This window comes from Triticum urartu, chromosome 4 (genome assembly GCF_003073215.2).
Source record: "Triticum urartu cultivar G1812 chromosome 4, Tu2.1, whole genome shotgun sequence".
NCBI lineage: Eukaryota > Viridiplantae > Streptophyta > Magnoliopsida > Poales > Poaceae > Triticum > Triticum urartu.
The window spans coordinates 494504283-494514048 of NC_053025.1; the positions used below are offsets into that span (position 1 = coordinate 494504283).

Sequence of the window (9766 nt, forward strand, 5' to 3'; positions counted from 1 at the left end):
GATCTATTAAACCCAAAAATACAAAAATACCTTGCTACAATTTATTTTATCCGAGATCTATTTATCCTATCTATCATATTTTTAACACGTCCGTTTGCCAAATTCTGGCGTCGTTACCTGAAAGGGATTTACAACCCCTTTAACATGTCGGGTTGTGAGTATTTGTTATTTGTGTGTAGCTGCTGTTTACGTAGTTTTGCTTGGTTCTCATATTGGTTCGATAACCTTGGTCTCATCATCGAGGGAAATACCTACCGTCGTTGTGCTGCATCATCCCTTCCTCTTTGGGGAAATACCGATGTAGTTCTAGCAGACATCAAAAGGATTTTCTGGCACCGTTCCCGGCACTACAAAAAAATACACTTCCGTGATGATACATGTTTGTCACAACAGGTCACGTTTTCTGTCATGCATGTACATCCATGAAAATTTTATGACAGAATCAAGATAGTCATACATGTGCTGTCGTAGAAGTGTTCCATGACATTACCAAAATTATCATCTCGGAAATGTCCACTTCCATGACAATAAATGGTGCGTCATGGAAGTGCTTTCGTCAAGGGTGACCGACACGTGGCATCCACCATAACAGGTCGCTGTTAAGCTATCGGGTCTGGTTTTGGATCCGATAACCCGCTAATAGCCCAGACCAATAAGGATTTTTCACGTGTAAAATTCTCATTGGCCGGAGGAAACACGTGTTGGCTCACCGTTGGGATAGATGTCATCCATTCATTGGACAGGAGGCGCCTATGATACGTCAACACGTGGCACGGCCCAACAGAGGCCCATTCCGGTGAAAAGGCCGGCCCGTTTGACTTGGTCAAAAGGTAACGGACCGGCCCACGAAAAGCCTGTTAACGGCATGTTCGTATATAGCCCATTTATGGCCCGCTAACTCACGATCCGTTACGGCCTATCGGAATTAAGCCTAGTAGCTTCATCTGGGCCATCCTATATGATTCCAGTCTGTTGTAACTTCCGGCCCATGTATGGCCCATGATGTCTTTCGGCCCATACGAGGCCATTTGTAACTCTTGGCCCATTAATGGCCCGTGGTGGATCTGGCCCGCAATGAATAGTGTACTGCTTTATACCCATTAACGGCCCATTATTCCATTGGGCCGTTTCCAACCTGTGCTATCTTTCGGTCTTCTCAGGGCCCATTTATTCTTGGGATCATTTCTAACATTCGGTTACTTATGGCATGTTGCTGGCCTTTTCTGCTTGTGGGCCAAATTTAGCCCGTGGTTATAATCGGCCCGTTTGCGGTCTGTTAATCCGTTGGGCCATTTTCATAGCGTCAGCAAATACGGCCGAGTAACGACGACCCGTTATTGTCGGCCCATGAACGGATGATTCCAAATCTAGCCCGTTTACGACCCATAATGCGCTCTATTATTGACCCATGTTTGGCCGATCGATCATACGGCCCGTAGAAGGCCCATTGATGCTACGACCCGTAGAAGGCCCATTGTTTCTATAGCCCGTAGGAGGCCCATGGTAACTATAGTAAATATGTAGCCCATGGTTATTTTGGCCTAGTTTAAAAAAAATAAGTTATTGCGGCCACTAGCAAACCATGGAAAAAGAACTGCACTGACTACAAGCAAACAAATAAACAAGACAACAAGGAAATAAATAAGCAAGCAACTTACTCTAGGGTATCATGGCTATTACACATATTACATCCACTGGGCATGAAAGTTCGCCACCAGTGCAAATATAGGGAACAAAGCAGCATATCATATACACTGGTTGTCAAAGCTGGCAACCAGTGCAAATAAACGCCGCAGCAAAACAAGTCCAGAACTGAAACCACTTCAGAAGAGCTCAAGAAACAATATCCTGGGTACCCATAATGCTAGCAAGATGCTTAGCAAGCTTATTCACTTTCTCTTGTTTGGCGCTTAAATCCTCCAGCGCTTGCTGTTGCACCAGAAAGTATGCATCTGAATTCTGTAGGGACTTCCTCAATCCTTCAACTTCCTGTCGCAGCACATCTGATCGATGTCTTTCAACTTGAAGTCGAGACTCAAGAAGACGAACTGATTCAGGCAGCGAGTTCGAAGAGCTTGTGCCAGAAGTAGTGGCCAGTAACTCGAACACTACATCAAGACATGACTTTTGGGTTCTCTCACTGTCGTCAAGATAGTTTTTATTAGCTTTCTTGGAGACCAATGGGGATGTCTCACTATCTTGAACCTTATCTGCATTACTTCCTTTACCATTGCATAACGAGGTCTTCTTCTCCAATATTTTATCCGCGTTCTAAAAGAGAAACAAACAAACACATCACAGGTTTACCATGTTGGGGATATAGCTATTGAGTTAACCCGCCCAGGAGGGGCCGGGTTATACTCATGGTGTAACGCCCCGAGACCGACGCGCCAGGTGTCTTCCAGTATTCGCTATCGTTGCCATGTCATTTGCTTGCGTGTCGCATCTTGCCATGTCATCATGTGCATTGCATCATCATGTTTTCAAAACTTGCATCCGTCTGGGTTCCTCCAATTCTGTCCGTAGTCCGTTCTGAGCCAAGACACACTCGCACGCGCCTGCGGCACCTCCGAAATATTATTTTATAAGTGTCCATAAAATGTTCTCGGAATGGGATGAAAATTGTTGTGCGGTCTTATTATAGTGTAGATAGACCGTCTATCAAATTTCATCGCATTCAGAGTTCGTTTGATACCCCAACGGATAACTATAGCGGCATTATAGTCGGTCAAAACGTCGGACGTTTTCGGTCTTCGAAAACTGTTGCCGGGGTTTCCCTCTCTTTCCTCCCTAGACCATGTACACAGTCCATTACCAACCGCCAGGCCCAACCTAACCCTCCTCACGTCCGAAGCCGTCTGATTGTGATCGGAGGGCCTCGAAACCCCTCCTAACCACCTGACCCCTCCTTGCATAGTGCATCGACCCCTCGCGCGCGTCCGAAAGTTTTCGCGAACCAGACCCGCTCAGTCATCACCGATGGGTCCGGATCATCCCCAAACATCCCTAAAACATCTCCCTTTTCTTAATTGGACTTCCTAGCCTATATTTTCTCGACCGTCCGATTGCGATCGGAGGAACGAGATAGCCCTACCCACACCCACCAACTATATATAGTAGTGCAATCATCAGACAAATCCCTAATTTCTAGGGATCCTCCCTCCGCCGCTGCCACTCTCTACCATCTCCCTTGGGATCCCTTCCGATCTAACCCACCTTGTTTTCTGCAGCCAACCAACCGGCACCACTCGCTGATCTCCTCGTGCCCGAGGCCTCCAAGCCACTCCACGCCGGCAACTAGCAGGACCGTCGCGTCCTGTCAACACGGCAGTGCCAGCCACCACCGTGTGACAGCCAGTTGGCAAGGCCAACTGTAGCGTGTGCGTGCGGCCAACTGTATGTGTGCGTGTGGCCACGGGCCACGGTGTTGGGGTACTTAACCCCCACGCGAGCATTGTATCAGACATGCTGTTATTTGAGTAAACTGAAATCCTCTCCCACCTCTCCTCTCTCGCTCACCCCCTTCCTCAAGCCAACGTCATCCCCTTTTCCCCTCACCTACCAACGCTAGTCCTCCTCGATCTTGATCGGGGCGTGACATTTGGTTATCAGAGCCACCGAATCCTACCGAATTTTTTTTCCGCTGCCTCCACAATCTCTCGGCCTTGATCCGTAACACCCACTGCCGCGGGTGCGAGTTGCTCCGGCAATTCGCCCAAAATCCCCGGCAGGGTTGGATCGGCTCGGAGCGGAGCAATGGTGCCGTCCAAACCATTAGTTCAGACGCGATAGCTGCTACCTGCCATGGACGACAACACCAGCACGCTCAAGGCGCTCATGGAGACCGTTCTCTCGCGCCTCGACGAGCAGAAGGCCGACAACGAGAAGAGATTGGAGGTTCAGGCTGCCTTCAACGCGCAGGTCGCACAAGATCTGCAGGCGCTGTCCAAGCAGGTGGATCTCACCCAGGCCGACGTCGACGAGACGCGCAAGGCGCTGGAGAGGTCGCCGTCGACGCGCGGATTGGGACCGGGCGCCGTCCTCAACCCGTCACCACCTCCACCCCCGCCGCCGCCTCTGCGCCCTCCACCTATGTACCAACAACAGTAGGGACCGCCACCATCTCCACGCCTCTCCGATCAGCGCCCGCCTCTGCTTCAGGCGCCGCTCCAACAACAGAGCAAGCCACATCTCTACCAACACCATGACACCTACATCAAGCCGCCTTAGCACGATTTTCCGCGCTTCAACGTCACGATGCTGTACCTCTGGCTGGATCACTGACGTGCCTATTTCGACCTCTACCGCGTGCCGCCCTCGAGCTGGGTGACCACGGCGACGATGTACATGGAGGGCCAGGCCGCTCACTGGGTGCAGGCATTTCGCCAAACACATGGTGGCCTAGGCTGGGAGGCGTTCCGTGCAGCGATCATCTTGGAATTCGGCGCTGACGAGTTCGAGCTGGAGATGCACAAGCTTCTCCAACTCCTGCAAAGCGGCACTGTCAGCGAATACCGCCAGGTGTTCGACAGCCACATGTACCACCTCCTAGCGCTCGACCCGTCGCTCTCCACCAAGTTCTTCCTCACACAGTTCTTGTTGGGCCTCAAGGATGAACTACGCGCGGCGGTGCGCCTTCAAGCCCCCACCAGCATCACGCGCGCGTCAATCCTTGCCCGCATCCAGGAAGAGGAGCTGAACACGCCACAGGCGCGGCCACGACCACACCCCCAAGGCCACGACACCCACCACCAGCGCCACCAGCGTGCCCGGGCACCGCGCTGCGTCAACAGCTTGACGACTACGCGCGTGAGCGCCAACTCAAGGAGTTTCGCTGCGCCAATGGGTTGTGCTTCAAGTGCGGTGATCGATACAGCCGTGAGCACCGCTGCAATCCGCAAGCATACCTGCTCACGATCCAGGTCGGCGCGTTTGGCGAGGTGCTTACTGATGACGCCGTGCACGCTCTTGACTTGCTCGACGCCCCTGAGCCTGCTGTTCCCCCTCCAGAGTGCTGCACCATCTCTGCGCACGCGCTGGATGGCTCTGAAGCGCCCAGCACCATTCGTATCCGCGCTCTGGTGGGCAACCAGGTGATGCTTTTGCTGCTGGACTCCGGAAGCACGCACAACTTCGTCAACAAATCCTTCGTCGAACGTGTCGGCGCCGAGACACAGGAAATCGCTACACTGGACGTGCGTGTAGCCAACGGCGATCGCCTCAGCTGCTCGCACCAAGTCCCGAAGCTCAAGTGGTGGATGCAGGGCCACACCTTCTCAACGCCGATGTACGAGCTCGACACCGGCGCCAACGACGACATTCTTGGAATGGATTGGCTGGAGAAAAACAGTCCGATGACATGTCATTGGCAGGAAAAGTTCATCTCATTCCTCCACGATGGCGAGTTGGTCACCCTGCAAGGTGTTCGACCCAAGACGACACCAACGCTCGCGGCCGTTCAGCCGGCCGAGCTCTGCAAACTGATTGCTGGCAATGACATCTGGGCTATGGCCATGGTGGAAATGCAACCTCCCAGCCCCAAGTCACGCATTCCCTCGCAGACGCCGATCAACGACTTATTGGAGGAGTTTTCTGATGTCTTCGCCACGCCTACAGGTCTGCCTCCTCATAGGCAGTACGATCATGCAATCACTTTGGAAGAAGGAGCTCAGCCTACAAACACTCGACCATACCGTTACTCGCCACTACAGAAAGACGAAATCGAGCGCCAAGTGAAAGAAATGCTCGATGCCGGCGTGATCACACACTCTGTCAGCCCTTATGCTGCTCCGGTGCTACTAGTGAAGAAAAAGTATGAGACATGGCAGTTCTGTGTCGATTACAGATGCCTCAATGACATCACAGTGAAGAACAAGTTTCCGTTGCCGATCGTGGATGAGCTCCTCGATGAACTAGCCGACGCTGCCTTCTTCTCCAAGCTCGATCTGCGGGCAGGTTATCACCAAATCAAAATGCGGGAAGAGGACGAACACAAGACTGCATTAAAAACACACCACGTGCATTTTCAGTTCCGCGTGATGCCGTTCGGCCTGACAAATGCGCCTGCAACATTTCAATGCTTGATAAACGCGATCTTCGCCAAGTATACACGTAAGTTTGTCATAATATTTCTTGACGACATTCTGGTTTTTAGTGAGACGTGGGAAGAGCACTTGGAGCATCTCTGGCTCGTCCTGAGCCTGCTCCGTGAGCACCAGCTCTATGCCAAGATGTCAAAGTGTTCTTTCGCCCAAGACCACATCGATTACCTCGGCCACGTCATCTCCAAGGAAGGTGTCGCAACAGATACAGAGAAAACAGAAGCAATGGCTCAGTGGCCTACAACAACAAATGCCACAGAGCTGCGTGCGTTCTTGGGGCTCACCGGCTACTACCGCAAGTTTGTGCCCCACTACGGGATCATCGCCAAGCCACTCACGCTGCAGCTCACCAAGAAGGGCTTCGAGTGGCCGGAGGCTATGCAGCGCGCCTTCGACACACTCAAGCAGGTGATGGTGACCACGCCAGTGCTCGCCCTCCTAGATTTCGACAAGCCCTTCATGATTGAGACGGACGCTTGCGACACTTGCATTGGCGCGGTGCTGGTACAAGAAGGCCACCCCATCGTGTACTACAGCAAAGCGTTGGGAGTGAAGAACCAGAAATTGTCAACATATGAGAAGGAATTCCTGGTGGTTATGATGGCGATGGACAAGTGGCGTTCCTATATTTAGCGCGGGCCATTCACGATCCTCACAGATCACAAAAGTCTGTGCTCTCTGGGCAATCAGCAGTTGGTGACTGACGTCTAGCGCCGCGCAATGTCCAAGCTCGTTGGCCTGCAGTTCAAGTTTCAGTATAAGCGCGGCATCGACAACGGCGCCGCAGACGCACTCTCCCGGGTGGGTAGCCATTTCGGCACCAGCGCCCTGTCAATGTGTTAGCCGACGTGGGTTCAAGAGGTGGACATTTCTTATGCCACTGATCAAGGCGCGCAAGACCACTTACAACAACTTGCACTACACAGTCCAGATGATGATGGATACGAGTTGTACCGTGGGCTCATTCGTCGCCAAGGCAGACTCTGGGTTGGCGCCAACACTGCACTACGCACCAAGCTCATCAGTGCAATGCATGACAGCACCGTGGGTGGCCACTCCGGCGCCACGGCCACCTACCATCGCATAAGAAAGCCTTTGAGTGGAGGGGTCTGAAGCAAGATGTGGACGACTTCGTTCGATAGTGCCCAGTCTATCAGCAAGCAAAGCACGAGCTGCGCAAACCCGTGGGCAAACTGGCACCGCTACCAATCCCTTCAGCACTGTGGCAGGACCTGACGATGGATTTCATCGAAGGATTACCCAAGTCAGAAGGATTCGACACAATCATGGTGATAGTCGATCGATTCACCAAGTTTGCTCACTTCGTGCCCTTACGGCACCCCGTTCACGGTGACGCAGGTGGCGCGCGTGTTCTGGGACAACGTCGTCAAGCTCCACTGCATTCCCAAGTCCATCGTCAGCGATCATGACAAGGTATTCACCAGCGCACTCTAGCGCGATCTGCTAGCCGGCGCAGGCACCAAGCTCCTCTATTCCACAGCTTACCATCCGCAGACTGACGGACAGAGTGAATGTGTCAACCAGTGCATGGAAATGTACCTGCGCTATGCTATGCACGACACCCCCAAGCAATGGCGTCGCTGGCTTCCTGCTGCTGAATTCTGGTACAACTCTTCGTTTCATTCGTCCCTCAGCTGCTCTCCATTCAAAGCTCTGTATGGGGTCGAAGCCAACGAGGGGAACATGGCAACCTGGCCAGCGTCCCAGCCATCCTTGCCTGACGGTGAGCAGTGGAACTGGTCAGCGCATCAAGAGAGTCTGCGCGCACATTTGATGCGAGCGCAAGCCAAGCACAAGAAGTTCGCTGATCTGAACCAGACTGAAAGAGTGTTTCAGGTTGGGGACCAAGTGTTACTGAAACTACAACCATATACGCAGAAATCTGTGGCAAGTCGCCCATGCCCGAAGCTTGCTTTCAAGTTCTTCGGCCCCTTCTCAGTCCTCGCCAGAATTGGCCCATCGGCGTACAAGTTGGAGCTCCCTGTGGACAGCAAGATTCACCCAGTGTTTCACGCCTCGCAGTTGAAACCGTTCACACCCAACTACAGTCCAGTGTTTTCTGAACTTCCAGCTACCACTCACCTGTCGACATAAGAGACTGCTCCAGTGGCAATAGTGGACAGAAGAATGATGAAAAAGGGCAACACACCAGTGATCCAACTGCAAGTTGCTTGGGATACAACTCCGCAATCCGTCACGTGGGAAGACTATGACGTGCTCCGTCGGCGCTATCCACAAGCTTGCATTTGGGAAGAGGAATCAATGGAAGCAGGAGACTATTCTCAAGGAGGGGAGAATTTCAACACGGCAGTGCCAGCTACCACCGTGTGACAGCTAGTTTGCAAGGCCAAGTGTAGCGTGTGCGTGTGGCCAACTGTATGTGTGCGTATGGCCACGGGCCAGGGCGTTGGGGTACTTAACCCCCACACGAGCATTGTATCAGACGGGCTGTTATTTGAGTAAACTAAAATCCTCTCCCACCTCTCCTCTCTCGCTCACTCCCTTCCTCAAGCCAACCTCAGCCCCTTTTCCCCTCACCTACCGACGCTGGTCCTCCTCGATCTAGATCGGAGCATGACACGTCCCTCTCCTCTGGTTCTTCCCGTGCTTCTTCTTTCCTCTTTCTCTCGCTCACATCTCTCTCTCTGTCCCGTGCACAGGAACACCATGGCCGTCGTGTAGCTAGCCCGAGCGCTCGTGGATCGAGCGCTACTTCCAGCCCGCAGCCGCGTGGAGCTCCTCTGTGCCCGAGCTGCACCAGGCCCCGAGCGACCTCGTTCCCTTGCTGTCTCCGGCACCGTGCCCGAACCTGCCCAACCACCCGAGCCGCCTCGAGCTCCCATCGCCTCCACCTCGTCGCTGCACTTCCGTCCAACCGTCGGCGTCCCATCCTCGCCTCTGCTCCGAACACGTGCGCACGTACAGCCATCTAGTGCCCTCTCTTGATCAAGCCAAGCCACCGCCTTGAAGCTTCCCTGATGCACGGCCAAGTCCCTCGACTGCCTTCTCTCGCGCGATGGTCAAGGATCTGGTCTGGATCGACCTCCCACACCCAAGACCGTGTTGTCCCGCCTCCTGCAGACCTCCCCGTCGCCTGCCGGAGCCCCAACGTCGCCACCATGTATTGCATCGGCCCCGACCCCTGTCTTCTACCTCGTCCTCATTCGAGCTGAACGAGTGTACCGCGTTGACCGCTTCGTCAACCAGCCTCCCGTGCCAGATCGCGAGGCCTAGCGGGCCTCCTCAACCAGCCGGCCTGCCCGGCCTCCTCCCACTTAACTAGGCCAGGCCCACGGTGAGCACCTTCTAGCCATCTCCTGTGCACTGCTGGGCCAGCCAGTTTAGGCCCATGCATATTTTTTCCAATCCAGCGAATTTCCAAATTTTCCAAGAGTTTACATATTTACAGAAAAGTCCCTCTAGATCATGCCTTTAATAACTCACAATTGGTGCATCGGATTAAATGATCTAAATATGTAAAATGCTTAGAATTTCATCTAGTTTCATAAATTGCAACTTTCATCCGGACATAGCACTCTGCACCGGAAACAAGACAGCCGCACTGGCCCTTGAGGCACTATCCAAAGCCCTAGCGGCTGAGGAACTGACTGCGCTGCGCTCCACGGTGAATAGAGATGACGTGG

At 53.2% G+C, this 9766-nt stretch overlaps 1 pseudogene; it reads left to right on the forward strand.

Moving 5' to 3' along the window:
• Positions 1 to 3804: 3804 nt before the first annotated feature.
• Positions 3805 to 8216, forward strand: LOC125554825 (annotated as a pseudogene).
• The last annotated feature ends 1550 nt before the right edge of the window (positions 8217 to 9766 follow it).